Source organism: Vicia villosa, unplaced genomic scaffold (genome assembly GCF_029867415.1).
Source record: "Vicia villosa cultivar HV-30 ecotype Madison, WI unplaced genomic scaffold, Vvil1.0 ctg.000252F_1_1, whole genome shotgun sequence".
Classification (NCBI taxonomy): domain Eukaryota; kingdom Viridiplantae; phylum Streptophyta; class Magnoliopsida; order Fabales; family Fabaceae; genus Vicia; species Vicia villosa.
This window is the reverse complement of record NW_026705105.1, coordinates 857165-877120: the sequence shown is the minus strand read 5'-3', so window position 1 is coordinate 877120 and position 19956 is coordinate 857165. Positions and strand designations below refer to the sequence as shown.

General features: G+C 34.6%; 1 long non-coding RNA gene across 1 annotated transcript; it reads left to right on the top strand.

Moving 5' to 3' along the window:
* The first annotated feature begins 103 nt into the window (after positions 1 to 103).
* On the top strand, positions 104 to 3585 carry LOC131625968 (uncharacterized). Its single transcript, XR_009290997.1, has 3 exons — positions 104 to 204; positions 2116 to 2302; positions 3328 to 3585. It is a non-coding gene; the product is annotated as an uncharacterized LOC131625968 (long non-coding RNA).
* The last annotated feature ends 16371 nt before the right edge of the window (positions 3586 to 19956 follow it).

The following is a 19956-nucleotide window of genomic DNA, read 5'->3' as shown; positions in this document are numbered from 1 at the left end:
AATTCTACGCTTTTAAAACCATGGTCAAATCATATATGTGGCCACAGTTTCTGAGCTGTGGAAAATTTTAGCGTGGCCGTAGGCCATATTTCTAGTAGTGTGGTGATGATGTAACAGAGAGATGCATCATTCAGTGTCCTATATTGCTAATTGGCGGACTCATTTGAGACTTCCCTTTCAATTTTGAAACATTCTATTACCTGGGTAAATTCAAAATTCACTAAAATCTAATGCTTATTGCTACTATCCGGGTAAAAAATTTCTTTAACATTTCAAAACATTTGGCTCAAGCTCATCTTTCTCATTTTAGTTTTTGCAGACCAAACCAATCTTCCCTCTCGCCTTATACTTCTTCTCTGCTGCATCCAAGTTAACACCATTTTCGTCGTCTCATTTTTCAGATTTTCTGCTTAGCTTTTCGTGTGAATGTGTGTAATGGTGTTTGTGTTCGTTCTAGCATTTTATGAGAAAAAGCTTTGATTTTTCTGCTTTTCTTTCAACGGGTTTAAGATTTCGTTGTTTTGGTATTTTTTCCACGAGTTTAACTTTTCATTTTTTTTGGTTTTGATTTGTATGAACACAAAGTTTTGATTTTTATGAAAGCCATATTCATTCTAAGCTTATGCGTCTTCCTTCATGTTCATAAAGTTTTGATTTTTATGAAAACCATGTTCATTTTAAGCTTATGAGTCTTCCTTCATGTGCATTTATAAACGATTTTTTGATTTTTATGAACATCATGTTATCGTTGTTAACTTTGAAAAACGGCTATGAACATCAAGTTTCAGTTTTTATGTTGTATGAGTTGTCTATGAAAAAGAATATGTAATATATCGCTTTTTCAATTTTTCTGTTCTATGGTATATCTTTTTCTGGTTTTTTTATTTATTTCTGGTATATATTACACCATTATATTGTGTCATGTGGTATTGTTTTCTGTGATGTTTTATAAGACCATTTACAATGGTTTCAACACTCAACACCCACTTTTTCAACTCCCAACACTCCACATCATTTTCTCTCTCTTCCACCTAATAACTCAACACTCATTCAACTTTTACCTTCTCCAATGGTTTTTCACTCAACACCCTACCCCACCACTTTTTATTTTCATATTCTTATTTAAATTTTATTTTTATTTTTATAATTAGATAAATTTACAATTATCGATTAAAATTAAATTAAAATAATAAATACTTAACAATTTATTTTTTAATTTTTTGTAATAAAAACAAAATTTATTAAAATAATTGGATACGATACAAATCATATTAAATTAAATTAAAATAAAACACACAAGATAATTGATTGGAATTTTGAAAATTGTTGGGATTTTGGTTAAATGGAAAATTAGCAGAATTTTGAGTGTTAAAATGATTATTGGGATCCATTTCACTAAAAAAAGACACTTAACTTCAAAATAAACACTAATAGAAAGATAATAATAAGATTAAGATAGTGAAAAACTTGGTTTTTTTTGTGTCCAAATCAAATGAACCAAGTCTCTATTTATAGAGAAAAAAAAATCATGAATTTTGGTAAAAAAAATAAAAATAAAAAAAATAATTTGCAACGAAATAATTGAGTTCAAAGTATTAAATGGATAAAAATCTGGCCAGCCAATCACAAACAGCCACGTGTCAGTGTACATTGTGTTGAGTTTTCTCAACATCTCTCTCCTCCAACACACACTCAACACTACTCTAAACACCCATTGCACATGATTTTGCCATGTTGAGTTTAAATAAACACACCCATTGCACATGGTCTAATCTGAAAAATGGTAAACTTATCCCCTTTCTCTTTTGAATATGTTCGCATTCGTATTCCTTTTCGCTTTCGTTATCATTTTCACATTTTTATTTTGATTATAAATATGTGTATTTTCTTCAAGCTCACTATATTTGAATCCGGTTTAGGGACTTCTGGTATCCTTGCAGAAATGTTCTAATGACCTTTGGGAGGATCTTTACATTGGGACATCTAATAAGCTTTCATAGTGGAGAAATGTTTTGTTTTTAATGTGCAATGGATGTAATGATGTTAGGTATATTTTTGGTCCTTTATAGTGATTTTGATTTGATGATATCTTACGATATTATTTGGTTTGATTAGTTTTATTACAGGAAAAGGTCTAAGCCTAGGGCTTCCATGAAATGTTATGGTTGTCAAGGTAGTATGAAGATTTTTATGGGGCATCTGATATGTAGACTTTTCCCATCTGGTTTACTCATGTGTTGAGTAACATTCAACTATAACATTCTTAAACGCCCTGCATATAACATTCACTCGGTTTATGCAGGTATGTTCTGTGCTACTTATAAACACTACTTAAATAGGTCTTTTCAAAGAAAAATTGATATTGATTTGGTTATGTTTGTTGTTATAGCAATGTATAGCTAACACCGACATTTCTGTCGTATCTAATACTTTTTCTTCTGTGAGAAATGTCCTTTCAAGAAAGGTAAGCTTTTTGTTCAAATGTGTTCTCCCAAAAGTTAAACTCTTCGGTTGTATCTTCAAAGTTTGTTGCTGACATAGTTTTATTCTACACATTTGCCATTTGAAAATTTGAAAATATCATTATCAAATTATGTCTTAACATGTGAAGAACCAGTTTCGTTATTTTCTTATTACTACACTCTTTTTATAAACATATTTTTATTATTACAATGTTTTTATTATTAAACTGATTACATGTGACTCCTGGTTTATGGATGGACTAAAACTTGATCTAAATGTACTTCCATGATATCCAACCGTCCAACTTTCAGCAAATGTATCAAAACATGGTCACCGTCTCAATCCTACTGCACTTTACGCGTGTACAGTTATTTTCAGTTACTTTTACCTGCTTTGGCTTATTGGCTATATATTTTCTATATCTTAACACAATATAATTTTCATTGTGTACCGTGTAATGCACAGTCACTGTCAAGCAGCAGAAGGATTGAGTACTTAACAAATGAAGTTAAACAACTTCACACTAGCATATTGTACCATTTATTTATCCACCATTTGAGTAAATCTTGTATTGCCACCCAAAAGATTGCCTAGCTATCTTTTCAATAATAGGTCTTCTATCTAAAAGCACATTTCCCATCATAGTTGAAATTCAATTGTTGAGACTCTTAGTTACACTTAATTCATTGTAAAGTAATTAGAACAATTATTGTTTTTTCTTAACTAAGTTAAACAATGTTTTTATGATTTCTTTTACAAAGATAATTATAATATGGTGTGTATTGTACTACCACTATCAAAAGTATTTAACAATAGCTCATCTTTCTCGATTGCTACTTTAACCATTTATTGGTATTTATGCAGGGCAATATGATATGGATTCTTCAAGGGGAGTCCTCTCAGGAACTATAGACAAATTCAAATTGATATGTGCTAAGCTTACACACCTGTTATGTCCTGCTTTCTCATGGTTATTAATTACTCCACTGCCATACTTCTTATGTTTCCATTGTTCTCTACATGTAACTTGATTCAAGAACCTATGTGAGTTCAATTATCACTTAAAATTCGTGTTAGTATGGTAAATTCTGAGATAATGAATAATAAGAGCCTCATCATAATTTTCACATCTCTATTTTATATCTGTCTATTTTAAGCTCAATCAAATAAAATAGACTTATCACTTATTTTATACATTATCATAGAAGGAACAAGAACTCTTTGTGCTCAATGACCTTGAAGAGACAACAAGTCTTCTGTAAATACATTCAGGTTCATATTGGAGGATTCACATTTTGCAACTGCTTGATCACATATATGTTTGAGAGAAGGATATTGAAGGAACTGATTGAATCTTTAAATGATCCCGTATATTATGGTTTCGTTCCATTTTTAAAAAATCCTAAATATATTTGAAAATATAGATGTAGTCCTCCAACTCTTTTTACACTGATAAATTTTACTTTTTAGAAATTGCTTGCTAAGAATCTAGCTAATTTAATGATTGAAATAAGAAAGTGCAACGGGAAGAATTGGAAAGTTAAATAAAACTTTTTAAAAACTGATTTATTTATATTCCAACTCTAGAATTGTGTTTATACATAATATATTATAAGTAAAAAAATGTTAAATGCAGTCCTATATAGTATATTCTAAGTAATAGCTAAAAAAACGTTTATACATTAAGTTTAGATTAATGATTTTTTTTTTTTACTTTTTCATATTTAATGTATATGATTATAAAACTTTGTATTAAATATTTTTATTTTTTATATTAAACATTTTTATCATAGTTTTTAAAATGCTTTAGTTATATTGATAGAAAGAAATAGAAGTCAGCGTTTAAATTTGAACTATGCATGCTGATTTACAACGTAGAGAAAGACAAAGTTCCAAAATTATATAATAAGCAAAAATATAAGATAAATATAATTAATATTAATTAATTAATTAATTAATTTATTAACAAATTGAATGTTTAAACTCATTTTTAATAATAATTTATTTTTTCTTCATATTTTTCCACTAAAGTTTAATATATTCTTACTGTGGAGGGTTTATTATCTTATGATGATAATATGGTTTACCAACTCATGTAAATTTAATCACTGAAATATAATATTTTTACGGGTCACTATCAGCACAATACCGTTTTTACTTTAATCTACAAAATATTTATAAATACTTATAATTATTAGACATAATACATTTATTATTTTAGTGATTTGTTACATATTTATTTTTAAATATTTTTAATTATTAGTGATTTTATAATAACAATTATGTATCAGTCACAATAAAACTTTACTGAATGATCTAAGATATGAATGAATTTACCCGTGCGGAAGCACGGGTCTTCTACTAGTTCTTATATGAAAAACCTAAATTTGTTAAAATGTTAGTTAAAAGAAAACTAAGAGAAAAAAAAAAGAAAAAGAATAAATAAAATAGAGAAGAACACTTAGCTTTGCTTAGGTCTGGTAAGAGTCTGAGAGTCCATGCCTAGGGTGTTGGATTTAACCTGGGAATGATCCAGCGGCTGAAGGATGAGTGTGTACCGATGGGGTTTTCGAAGAAACAAAAGCTTTATGCCATAACAATAGTACATTCATGTTCATGTACTGCTCCTCTTTTGCCAAAGGAAGTACCTGAAAAAAATAAGAATAGTAATAGTATAATAGTAATAATAATAACAATAATAATAATAATAATAATAATAAAAGTAATTAACAAAAATGATTAGTAATAATAATAATAATTATAATAAAAAAGTTAGTAATGATAATAGTTACAATAATAAAATAAAATAAAATTATAAAATAGGTTTGGCTTTAAGAAATAAAGAAAGCTTCAGAAAGTTAGATCAGGGCTAAAAGGGCAAAAATTCCCAAGAGTTTAAAAAAAGATTATGATTGTAAAAACATAAATTTAAACTAAAATGTAGCAACAATGACCAAAACAATGATTTAAAAAAATAGGCCTCAGGTATCATCATTAGCCAAAACAAGGTTTTTGAAAAGATTAGAAAAACTATTGAAAAGGGGACCTCGTGTTAAATCATTGGCCAAAACCTTTTGAATGATTTAAAATTGAGAAAAACTTTTGTAAAGGGAGGCCTCATATGAAATCATTGGCCATCAATTGAACCAAAAAAAAAGCTAACAAAAATAAAAAATAAAAAACACCACCTGAGGGCTTCAATGGCGGTTTGTGGAGGAAAGATGTGCGTTGAACCACTCGGTTCTACGGTGAGAGGAAGATGTAAGTTCTTGAGTTTCTTTTTGAAAGTATTTTTGATGTCCTTCAACAACCTATGAATTTGTTATGGTATTCATGAGAGATAGTGGAGTTTGATCTTAGAGAGAAGGAGGAGAAAATAACTTTTGTGTTTGTGAGAAGAGAGGGAGTGAGAATAAGGGTTAGAAAGTTGTTGTCAATGCCTATTGTGTAAAAATTAGTGATATTTATAGTGTAAAGTTAGGTTAAAATAAAAAAGAAAAAAATAAATTAGCATTAATATTATTAACATAACAAAATTATTTGTTTTGATTTTTATCTAATAGAGAGAATCAAATCAAATAAATTTTAATGTCAATTGACTTGGACCAAAAGCTAAGCAAAAGTACTATTTTAATTTTTGATTTTTTTTAGCTAAAAAAGGCATAAAATAATGAATTCCAATTAAAAACTTACTTTTTTGGATTTTTTGAATATTTTGTGTTTTTTGGTGATCTTTTGACTAAAAAATGCATAAAAGTGAAAATTGACTATTTTAAAAAATGCATATTTAATTAGTGCGAAAATTAAATTAAAATATTAAAAAATACAATTTTTATGATTTTTTAATAAATGGAAATAAAGTTAGAAAACAAATAAAAAGGAGAAATGTTAGAAGTGAGATTCGAGCCCAGGACCTCTCACTCTTGTACCTTTTAACCTCAAATCCTTACCAACTGTGCTATGTCAATTATTCGAAATAAAATAACATTTGCAAATATATGAGGGCAAATTTTGGGGTATGACACTTGACAATCGTTATTCCACCTGATTGGTTGATCTTTCCTTAGTAGCTTGAATATATGCTCACACGTGGCTGTTAGATGTGAGATAAACCTTGAGATGTAATTCAATCGACCCAAAAACCCACGGACCTCTTTTTCCGTCCTCGGGACAGACATTTCTTGTATAGCCTTCACCTTGTCGGGATCTACCTCTATGCCTCTCTGGCTCACAATGAATCCCAATAGCTTTCCTGAACTTACACCAAATGTACACTTGTTCGGGTATAACCTCAGCTTGAACTTCTTTTAGCGCTCGAACAACTTCTGTAGGTGCGTAATGTGCTCTTCTTCCGTACAGGACTTGGCAATCATATCATCCACGTATAATTCGACCTCCTTGTGGATCATGTCATGGAACAGTGTGACCATGGCTCTTTGATATGTTGCCCCTGCATTTCGCAATCCAAAAGGCATCACTTTGTAGCAGAAAGTGCCCCAGGATGTCATAAAGGTTGTTTTCTCCATGTCTTCGGGAGTCATTTTGGTTTGATTATACCCGGAGAACTCATCCATGAAAGAGAACACCGAAGCTTGCACCGTATTGTCTACCAGTACATCTATGTGGGGTAGTGGGAAGTCGTCTTTCAGACTTGATTTGTTTGGGTCCCTGTAAATCCACACACATGCGTACCTTCCCGTCTTTCTTAGGAACATGCACTGTGTTGGCAATCCATGGCGGATAGTCAACCACGACAAGAAACCCTGCGTCAAATTGTTTGAGCACCTCTTCTCTGATTTTGTTATCCATGTCCGGTCGAACTCTTCTGCGTTTTTGTCTGACTAGTGCACACCCTTCTTTGAGCAGTAACCTACGCACGAAGATATTCGTATCCCACCCCGGTATGTCACGGTATGACCAAGCGAATATTTCTGCATACTCATGGAGGAGCTTGATTAGCGTTGCTTTCGCATCCTCGTTCAGTGTTGCCCCAATTTTGATCTCTCTTGGTTCTTTGTCTGTACCCAAGTTTATGATTTCAATGGCCTCCTGAGGAGGGAGCGTGCTTTTGGATTCTTTGTCCATTAACCTTGACAAATCTTCTGGAAGTTCATCGTCTTCCTCATCCCCTTCTTCGGACTGATTAGCGAGAGCCTCGAGTTTATATTGAGTTTCAGCAGTATTATTATCGGTGGTGTTAGAAGGTGATCTGCACATGTTTTATGTTTTGTTTTTAGTATGCAGATATGGATGTGCTTTTTTTTGTGCAAGAAATTTATTTGTCATTTTGGAAAGAAATAAATGCAAGAAGAGACAATGTTTTCAATACCAAATGCAAACGACAATTTTATTAATAAACCTTAACTTTGAAAGTAAATGGGGCCCTTACAAACCAACTCTCTGCTCCAGGCTTGTCCAGTTTTGAAGCTACTCTCCTGATCTGACCCTTCAGATGAAGTTGGACATTCCCTCCTTAGAATCCATGTTGGATATCATGGCCACATGTTCATACCCGCTTGTCACGAAAGTCTGCATAATCGGGGGGAATCGTTGTTCCTCCTCCACAGTGCTTATGATCTTCGACGGTTGATATCCCAGCCCTAAGCGATCCTTCTTCTCTAGGATTTCTGGTATTTTTCCCTAGCCTTCCACATCCAAGTCTTGTAGGTCTCTCCACGATGTTACCGCCTTTCGTATTTTTTCCACTGGTAGTGTGACAGCAGTTGCAATCTCTAACGCTTGGAATGCACTTGCCAGTGCTCCTTCTCCAACCTCGATGTATTTGTAGGAATTCAGATTGTTGACAAATATATCCTCTTCTTCGTTGATGGCCACTTTAGAATTCCCGTCCACGAATTTTATCTTCTGGTGGAGGGTGGAGGTAACTGTCCCAGCTACGTGAATCCAAGGACGCCCCAGCAGGCAAGTGTATTCTGGCTCAATCTCCATTACTTGGAAATTGATGCAGAAGGTGTGAGGACCAACTACAACAGGAAGGTCTACTTCTCCAAACACCTAACTCTGTGATCCATCAAAAGCTTTGACCACCATACGGCTTGGTCTAACCACGAGACCTTCCAAAGCTATTTTATCGAGGGTAGCTTTTGGCATCACGTTTAGTGATGAACTTGTATCAATCAAAACCCTGGATAGATGAGCTTTCCCACATTGTATGGAGATATGTAGGGCTTTGTTGTGCACCTTTCCTTGTGGTGGTAACTCATGATCATTGAACCCTAAACATACCCCAACAGTTAGTTTAGCCACCATTCTATCAAAATGATTGACCGTGATGTCTTTAGTTACATGGGCGGCATTCAGAATCTTCATCAAGGCGTCTCGATGCCTCTCGGAGTGCACCAATAGTGATAAGAGTGATATTTTAGATGGTGTCTTTTGCAACTGGTCCCCCACCCTATAGTCATTTTTCTTGATTAAAGCTAGGAACTCCTCAGCATCCTTATTAGTAGCTTCTTTATCCTTAGGGTCATCCTCATTACTTGGTCCCACAGTCGCTTGATCACTAGTTTGTGTCAAGTTTCCATTTGGCTTTGGTTGCGCATATGCAGTTTTGAATATGCGACCGCTACGAGTTATGCCACCAGGCCCAACAATGCTTGACACATCAGTATTAGTACCAGAATTGTACTCCTAGGGCACAACTTTCATTTTGTCCAAAGGATATGGAGCTCTGACCGGGATGATTCTAGTGTGTAGGTATCTGCAATGGTGGTTTAGAACAGGGGATTATTAATGGCTTCCTTGTCCCTTGACTGAGTATTATCAATGGCTCACTCCTATCCACCATAGCCACGTATTCCTCCTCAGAATGTTTCTTCAGCTGAATCAATCCTTGATCCATGAGCCTCTGCAGAGTGTCTTTAAAAGCTTCGTTGTGTTCTAAGATGAAACCCTTTATAAGTAGATACCTCTTAAGTGCATCTATGGGGGAACTTCTTTGTTGAACCAACTCTTGCTCATTAACGACCTCAATTGCATTGACTGCGCCATCATGGTGAGGCATAGGATTTGTTTTCACATTAGGTTTGTCAAAGACAATTTCCCCTGACTCTATTAGATCCTGAACTATATGTTTGAAAGCCCAACATTTCTCCAATGTGTGTCCGGGAGAATTAGCGTGGTATTCACACCTTTCATTAGCTTTGTAGTTGGGTGTAGCCTTACCTGGAAGAGGGGGTGCCAACGGTTTGATTTCTACCAATGATTCACTTATCAAATATCTTAGTATCTCCTTTTTGGAAGTAGGCAAAGGATCAAATCTCTATTGAGGGCCTTAGAACCAGTTTTGTTGTGGTGGAAATGACATAGGAGGTCTAGATTCTTGATGCACCACTGCATTGGTCTCTCCTTCCTTCTTTTTTGTGAAGGTTCGAGTGGGCCTCTTTGAGTGATAAGATCCAGATGGTGCTCCTTGTATCTTCCCATTTCTAATTCCATTTTCGATTCTTTCACCAATAACAACTAAATCTGAAAATCTTGAGGACACGCTTCCAACCATTTTATCGTAGTATGGTCCTTAAAAGGTGGCCATAAACATGTCTACCAGCTCCTTCTCCATCAGGGGAGGTTGGACACGGGAAGCCATTTCCCTCCACCGTTGGGCATACTCCTGAATGATTCATCCTTCTTCCGTGACAAATTTTGTAGTTGTATTCGGTTAGGTGCCATGTCTAGGTTGTACTTGTATTGCTTCAAAATTGTGTTAGCAAGGTCGTTCCATCTTCGGATATAGGATTTCTCCAATTGCATGTACCAGTCAACAAATGCTCCGCTTATACTATCTTGGAAGAAATGTATCATCAGCTTTTGATCATGAGCATAGGCAGCCATTTTTCGCACATACATGCGCAAGTGATTCCTTGGGCATGTGAGCCCTTTGTATTTCTCAATTTTGGGCACCTTGAATTTGTGTGGGATAGTTAGATCTGGGACTACACTCATTTTGAAAGTATCCACATCGAAGGCATCATACCCTTCTACAGCCTTTAGTCTCTCTTCCAGCGCCTTGATTTGTCCGCTATCCTTAGAATCCTCCCCATAGTTAGGGGAAGTCAGCTTGTGTTGAGGCACTAGGTTTGTGTCATCCATGTCCCCATACTGTAAATCTAAGTAGTCATCATCCTTAGGAGGATTGTTGACAGGGATGCAAACTGTACGGGATGTCCCCTCCTTCTGAGTAGTAGGAATAAATCCTTCTTGAGAAGCCTTTCCCTCTTCATGGGTCCTGATGACCCTCTTAAAGGAGTGAGCATTTGCTTTGTGAGGGTCACTACCTCGAACGTATCCTAACAATGGGTTTCCATCGCCTGGTATTACCTCATACTAATCCTGAACTTCCTTAGCCTTTTCCTTCTTATCCTTGAGATCTTTCATGAAACTCAGCATTTAAGTCATTCCTCTCTTGATCTCTTTCACAGTACCTTTCAGTTGGGTTACCTCTTCGCGAAGGGCGGCTTGATTCTGCTCTAGTTGTTCCATTACTTTCTTCTTTTGAGCCCTTGTCTAGTACGGCGGTATGGTTGCAATGGCGTGAGTGGAGATAAAGACAAGTTTCCTTTTTAATGCTTTGCAAAAATAAATATGGTATGCATGCTATGAATGTTATGTTTATGCTATGTTCATGTCTTATCCACATTATTATAATATATATATATATATATATATATATATATATATATATATATATATATATATATATATATATATATATATATATATATATATATATATATATATATTTTTCTTTTGTTTTCTTTTTAGTAAAAAACCTTTTTATTTCTTTCTCTTTTTTATTTTAAATAATCCTTTTTGGTGAATAATTACGATAAAATAAATAATGTGAAAGTAAACACACTTTATTAATTAAAAAATACTTGAAAGAAAATACAACTTGAATTGTCCATATTGCAAAAGAAAATAACCAACAAAGAAAAATAAACTTCCAAATTTAAAGTAAAAAACTATAAATGCCTAAGAACACCTATGAATATCCGCCTTGAACTTGTCCACCATGTCTCTACAAAGCTCCATAAATTGGAATGTCCGCGTGGAATGTCCTCGTTGGTTGGTCAAGATTTCAACTCTCTCCCTCATGCTCATTGGCTACGTACACAGCAGTGGAGCCCACATGTTGACTGGTCCATCTATTCTTTCCTTTTCAATATTTAATTTTTGCCAATCATTATATGTATGAATTTAATGTATGGTGTAGTTGGAAAAGACATATTTTACTTAATCTCACGTGCCTAGGTTCGAACCAGGCGTGAGACATTTTTTTAAAACTGAATAACTTGTGGATCCAGCGCTAGTGACCAGCAAGCGCCCACGATACACCCGTAGTTTCTACCCTTGGATTATCCGTACGCCCAAATTTAAATGCTAGGAAGCGCTGCTCCACCATAGACACTCAGAGCTCGTCACACTTGATCACGCCCAAGGTACTTTTGTTTTTTTACTCCTTTTCTTGTTTTAATTTATTTTTCTTTCTTCTTTTTTAATTATTTATTAAATCTTAACTAACCCACTAATAGGCCATTAACTTAGAAATTAGGATTAGGATTATAATCAACTTTAATTTTTTATTGTTTTAATTAAATTAATTTATTAGTTAGATTAGTTATTTTAGTCAATAATTTAATTAGTTAACTTATAATTAGGATTAATTGGTTAATTAGCCTCTTATTATTATTTAATTAATTAACAATTAGTTAATTTAAATTTTTAATTGATCCCCTTTAACCCTGATTTTCTTCCAATTTCCAAATTCAAACGTTTTCGCTAATTCTTTCGCGATTCCCCTCTCATCTCCAAACTCTACTGATTGTCGCATGTATATTTATTCAATTATTTAATTTCCGCCATTTAAATTCTAGAACATGTATAGGTCGCAAGCTGTTTTTGATGCAATAGTAATTAGAATTTATTTTCCGCACTTTACTTTTCCGCTTTTCCCCGGGTTTTTGGCTATGTATCCCCCTCCTTGAAGCCTTATAATAGCTTAGGGTTTATCTTTCCGCATTTTAATTTCCGCATATTATAACTGCTATTAGCTGTGTGGTTAGTAAAATAGAGAGTGAAACAACAATTAATTGAACCGTTAGCCCACTAATTTCAAGATAAAATATCTGAATCCTATACACTCATTTTACTGTTCACACACCCACATTTAGGGTAACTCCTCTTCGTTGCCTTTCAAATAATAGTCAAGTCCCTTCGAGCGTAGGGATACTAGAGCATGCTGCCTTCGATTCAAATCATCATAGGCCCTCAGAATAAAAGATCATCGTCCCTTCGAGTTGCCTACGATAAAATGATCTCGTCCCTTGATGTTGCCTCGATAAATGATGATCGTTCCTTCGATTGCTAAGGTATCCTTACTGGTTGCCTACGAATGACTATTCCATCATTTCCTACGAATTCCTACCTCCTATATGGTATGGATAGACTTATGGCAAATGATGATCCTCGATGACCCGATACATTCAATGAAAATACTACATTCCCTCCTTATGGTATGGATAGCCCTTTCAAATAAAAGACTTAAAGAACAAGAAAGATCCACTCTTAGTGTAGGTGCTCTTAATTGCTTACTCAACAATCAAATCAAACTCTCAAATGCTTTTCCCACTTCTTTTCAATTTACTTTCAAAAAGACTACTATAATACGGTGAACTGACTTTATCAAAATGTTACAGATAGCAAGAGTCGCCACCGACTTTTATTTTATCCAAATTAAATTAGAAAGGCTAAAAGAACAGAGAAAAACCTTTTTGAGAAAAACTGAGTTCGGGGGGTAATTATGCAAAGGGAAGGTGTAAGGCACCCTTTGCATCCATGGTTTTCCATGGGCTCTTAATTGCTTTGCTCGTTTGAAGAAGAAGTTTAGAGATGAAATAAGACTTTAGCTTGTAAATAAGCGTAACTTTTTGAAGATTTATGAGAAAGAATATGAAAATGTTTTCCATGGGCTCTTAATTGCTTTGCTCGTTTGAAGAAGAAGTTTAGAGATGAAATAAGACTTTAGCTTGTAAATAAGCGTAACTTTTTGAAGATTTATGAGAAAGAATATGAAAATGTTTTTAGCCAGAGCAAGGAAATTAGGGGCGATTACCTTAGTAATGTAGAAAACAGTTCTTTTAGCCTTTCAGGGTGAAAGGGTATATCCATGCCATAAGAGGGCAGGAAGCCTTTCATTTGGAGGTTGAAGGGTCATCGAGAAATCGTTTGCCATAAGACTGTCCCTTGTCATAAAGAGGGCAGGTAGTCTAAGGGAAGGATGTAATAGTCATCTAAGGTATCATGCGAGGATACCTTAGCAATTTGGGACAATTATTTTATAAGGCAACATCGAGGGAGTTTCAATAACTTTGAAGGCGACAGGCAACATTGCTTTAGGTATCCTCAGAATCGAGGGACTTGACTATTTTTAGGCAACAAAACTAATAAGGAAACCAGGCAACAATATAAGGCAACGGGCAACAAGAGGAATTACCCTAAAGGTGTGTGGGTGCAACAATCACGTGAATTTAGTTCGATTATTTATCTTGTAATTAGTTATCCTAATTCTGTTAAAGGCTTGCATTCCCTAAGATTACTAACCACACCAGAAAAATAAAAGGCAGAATGAAAATCCTACGCTATTACAATAAACACCTGTGGGGATAGGGAATTAAAAGACAGAAGAAAACCCTTATAGGGTAACCGAACAATAAAAGATCCTTGAGCGCCATGATCTTCCTTGATTGACTCAGGACTCTGATCATCTGAGAATTAGACGGAAAACAAATAAAAGTGAGAGTAGGGGAGATTTATTGAAGTTGAAGCAAATCCTATTTTAAAATAAAAATAAAATGATATTAAAATAAATAAAGAAATAAATTAGAAACTTAGCTTTTATGGCGTGGCGCGTTGTTGGAGAATTTTTTATTAACCCTGAAAATTAGACACAGAGAAGGGAAAGGGAAATTTAGTGTAGGCATGATCTTTAGTAAAACCTCATAAACCCTGATTAGGGCGTAAGTTAACCATGGTTAATAGCATAAAACCCTGAATTGGTTAAATCAGCAAAATATGTTTTTTTTGATTAAGTTAATGAACCAATAAAAATATTAATCTAACCAAATTAAAATAAATAATAATCAAATTAAAGAGCTGATTTAAATTGTTAATTCCAATAAACACATTTTAAATTAATATTAACAAAATAATTTCAACTACTATTCTAAATTAATAAGTTAATTAATACTTTAATTATTTAAATTAAATTAAAATAATCATCAAAATATTTTACCATAAATTTTCTTAAAATAAAAGTTGGATAAAGAACTAATATTTTTAAAAGCATTTTAATTAAAAAATTAATAAGAAAATAACCAAATAATTAAATAATGAATAAAAAAGAAAAGAAAAAGAAAATAGATAAAAAAAGAGTTAGGAAGACTTAGCTGTGATCGGGTGTGGCACTCTTTGAGAGTCTTTGGTGCACCTACGGATGCTGGGCGTCGGATCAGAAGGAGACGCAATCGTAAGGCTGGGATCTGAGGGCGTATGGTAGATATGCGCTAGATCTGCCGCGTGGGATCTGTGACTATGAATCAACAAACAATGTTAAAAAATAAGTGCAAAGGGAAGGATTTGAACCCATGCCCTTACACTCGTTGCTACACACGCTAACCACCCGGACCAGAGTTGAAACAAGTTATAGGAGTTGTTTGAATAATATATATAAAAAGAATCGATTTCAGAAATTCAAACAGAAACTTTGCGCGCCGTCCACTGTTCATCTTCCTCGTTTGGGCTTCGTTGCGTTTTCAGTCACCCACGGATATCATCGAAACCTGCCAAACATCATCAGAAAATATGCAAAAGCAACCCAGATCGACTGTGAACGATCTCACGAATCCGTTGGAGCCCTTAATTCGGCCTGAAATTGCTTCCAAATAGAGTTAATAATTTCAAGAACACAGAACCCTAGCAATGGCGCACGATGATTCCTTCGACTGAACTTAAATTAAACGGCCCAGAAACTTTGCAAACTTCATTACCAACATGAACATGTATTCAAATTTAATTTATAACGTAAGAATGAACGAAATCGATTGTAAATCTTAGAGGCTCAAACCGTAAACATATTTGGTAGTTCCGAGTGCTCCAATCAATGGTAGGGATGCAATTAGCTTCAGAAGAGAGTGAGGAATCTTCTTGGGTGCGTGTGGTGGCTTCTATTGCTCTCTAACCCTGGCTGCCAACTCCTTGGATTTCACGTTTTTTGTTCTTGAATTGGTACAGGAGGCTGTCAAAATTTTTTCTTCTCTGCATTAGGACGAGTTCAGGCACTTATAGAGATGAGATTAGGTCACCATAATTGAATCAAATCTCTTTGAATCAAGAGATTGAATCTTGATTGAAAATTTGATTCAAATTGCCTTGAAAGCTTATATTTTTACACCAAATCTTTCCTAATCCAATTTTACCAAGTTCCAACTGATTTGATCTGAGCACATTGCAAAATTTGTTGGAAATATAGACTCAATCAAATATTTGACTATTTCCAATATTTATTTATTTTTAAAATTGAATTTTAAATGAATTAAAAATCAAAATAACTAAAATAAACAAAACAAGGGGATGAACTTGGGCTTTTAGAGACTCTTGGCCATATTGGAAACAAGTTTGAATTAAAGAAATATAGGCCCATTTAAAAACATTCCAAGTTTGGTCAATATTTCCTTCATGTGTTTTCTTCAAAATTGCCAACTTTAACAAGTCATAAATCCTTCAATTTTTATCATGTGAAGATGATCTAGGACTTTTTGGAAACCTCAAGATGTCCTCTGCAAGCCACTTTGGAAGCTTTTTTGCACTTGAGCATTTTATTTTGAAGATATGGCTCCTGGAAGAAAACAGCTCTTTGTGAGCTTTTAGAAAGACCTGTAATGTTTTTTCTCATATTTCCCAAATGAAGCATTTTTCGCCTTGGCATGTGAGAGACAAAGTTGTAGAGAATTCAATTTCCTTCGAAATGAGCTTTGGATGGGAAATTTCTGATCTCCCATGTAGGAGTTATGGCTGGTCAAAGTTCAGTTGACTTTCTCCTATGAAAACCTTAATTTAGAAACTTTTGAATTTGTTGATTTCTGATCTTTCCTTGATGAACCTTGATCAAACATTGATCAAATGGTGAATGATACTTCCATATAAGGATGTTGAAAAAAAATCAGGAGTTTTGACTGTGGTTTGACCACAGTTGACTTTTAAGTCAAACCAGTCGACTGTTGACTTTCTGAGCAATTGAGTGATCAATCTTTTGAATCAGAGCTTGAAATTTGGTATGAGGATCCTTTGAGGCATACTAGAGGTAATGAGGTCCACTTGAATTGTCAGAACTTGATTTTTCTTGGAGAGAAACAAAAACCCTAGTTGTGGGTTGTTTGTTTAGGAGAGTGTGCATCCACTTAGATCTTGAGCTGTTGATACTTGGATGAACTTGAGTATGAAAATGTGATGGGCAAATTTTGGGGTATGACAACTACACTTATTTACAAGTTAAAGTCCTTATTCAAATATTTTCTAAACACACACGACACTTTTCAAACAAAAAAAAAAAAAGTGAGCTAAGAAATTAAGAGCCCATGGATACAAAGGGTGCTCATACCTTCCCTTTGTATAACCTACCCCTCGAAATCAAAATCGTTTTAAAAGATCTTCCCTGTTCTTTTTTCCTTTCCTAAATTGGATAAAATAAAAGTCGGTGACGACTCTTGCTATCTGCAAAATTTAAAAATTCAATTCTCCCACCGTGTTACACAAATGTTTTATCCTCAACGGTTAGTGAGGGAGTGGTCGACAATATAGTACTGTTGTACAATCCTTGTGCCACCCGATCCAGGTAGTGGAAACATATGTACCTTGTACTATTTTCTCACGTAAACCAATTTTGATCTTATCTTCTAATCTCCAGAGACTTTTGATTGAAGATGATGAAGCATGCTTAGAAGGACCAAAACTTGTTTCTTCAGAACCTAAGTCTTTAAAGTCTTTAGAAACTTATTCATCGACAACCTTGTCTTCAGAGTCTTCAACACTTGGTCTTCAGAGTCTCTTTCTTCATAATCTTCAGAACTTATTCTTTTATAACTTTGTCTTCAGAATCTTTAGAACTTGTACAACAAAAACATAGAGCAAAAGGATTCTCCATAAGCCGTTTCGCGAGAGTCACGATCAGAAGCTTTATCACCAGCGTTAATCAAAATCGTTGTTATAGAAGCATTTTAGAACTTAACTGAGTCTTTGTAAACACCGTTCATTTCTTCCAGAGTTAGTCTGTTGAGTTCAGTACCTGATGATGTCACACGTCTTTTCTTCAAAGTCAGAACCAGTTAGCAAAAGCTACACACTATAGACACACATCTTAGAGTATTAAATTGTTCTCTAAAATATCATGTAATGTTATCATCAAAACATAAGATCAGATGCATAACCAAATTTTATTCTGACATGATATTTTGAATACAATGTAATGCTATGTGTTCCCCCAAAGATAAAAGATGCTGTAGACAAAAAAAAATGTTTAAACATTCAAGACGTGGAACATTTCCAAAATGAACATTTCCATGTACAATATACTTGAAACTCGCAATTTTTTATAACCTAAAGCGCATAACATATTTAAGTTTTACAAAATTCTCGACCACATGCACTCACAAGTAAAATGACACCTCAATTTAAATATTAAAATTTAAGAATTTAGACATCCTCTAAAAGAGAAGACGAATTGAGAATATCATGTAAAATATTAAACTTACAAAATTTATATCCTCACTAAAACAATAAAAATAATGCAAATTTAAGACTCTCTTACGTAAGACTAACTATATTGTGACAAGCGTAAGCACAAATGCAAATTAGTTTTAATTTAGAGAATTTCTTCACCCACCTCCTAATCTTCTTGCTCACCCCTGGTGAATTTACAACACTACCCCTTGTTTCGGAAGTTCATTTCCGAAAAGGTACTTTTTTTTGAAAAAAATGTGTTTTCGGAAATGAACTTCCGAAAACGTGTTTTTTTTAATATAAAATATTGATTTCGGAGATGCATCTCCGAAATAAAGTTACATTTTCAAAAAATGTGGTGTTTCGAAAGTTCATCTCCGAACTCACCCCCCTTGGAGGAATTCGGAAATGCACTTCCGAAAAAAGGTCTGGACAGAAGAAAAATAACAAACAAGAACGATTCGCTTTATTTAATCGGATGAAGACGATGGAGGAGACGCTGCAAAAGGTTAGAAAGTCCTGATCCTCTAGAAATCCATACCACATTGTAACTTACCAACATAATAAACAACAACAAAAAACTTATGAGCAAACTATACTTACATCATAGTGGTGTAGATCCTTATCAGCCACTCGCAACTGAAAATGATTAGCACGAACTTGAATTTTCCTTCCCAATTTTCCTTCCCAATTTTCCTTCTGAGACGATGGAGCCGACTCTAGAGTAGCCATCTGTTTAACTTCGGCAGTCAGGCTCTCGATGGAGATCAGAGCCGAATTCAAGGAAGCAACTGGCGCTGCGACAGATGGAACAAACGCCGCTGAAACAGATGGACGAACAACCGGAGCTGCAACAACAGACGGAGGAGAGGTAACCAGGGCCGGAGCATATGACGGAGGAGGTGGATGTCCGGAGGAAGAAGGATTGGAGGTACGTCCACCGCGAGAGCCACGGCCACCACCACCACGGCCTGATTCTGCAGCATTGATGGATGATTGTTGAGAATGTGCAGGAGATGGTTGACTCCGGCGATTTTCGGGATGATTTCCTCCACCGCGGCGAGACATTGTGATGAAAGCAGTAACAAGAGATAGAAAACGTTAAAGCAAAGAAGAAGACTTAGGATCGAAAATGATTTGGGATATTTTGAAAGAAAAATGGGTGAGAAGCTTTTAAATAGGAAAGTGTTTTAGAAGTTAACCGTCTGAGAGTGGTGGGGAGAAGGAAAAGGGAACTTCGAAATTTCAAAAGGTTTTTTATTCTTTTAAATAGGGCGTGGCTGTGGAGCTTCCCAATTTTTGTTACGTAGGCTTTTAAGTAGGAAATTGTTACCACATTTCTTAGAAGGTAACCGTCTTAGAAGGCTTACGTAGGCACATGTGTCCATATTTCTTACCTGATCAGGGGACGTCATTACAAAAAAATCAAACAAAGGGGTGCGCTGGGAAAGTCAAAGTTCTATGTTTATAATCCAGAAGATGGATAGTGTTCGCGGCGATGAAATCCAAGAATCTACATATTGAAATCAGAACAATCCAAAAACTAAGATGATAAATCCAATACAAAAACACTGTGCGATACAATCCGAAATCAGAACAAAAGAAAACAAAACAAAACACGTCAAACAAAACAAAAACACGTTATTCTGCCCGACGAGCGTTACAAAATACACATCAAACAAAATAAAAACACGTTATTCT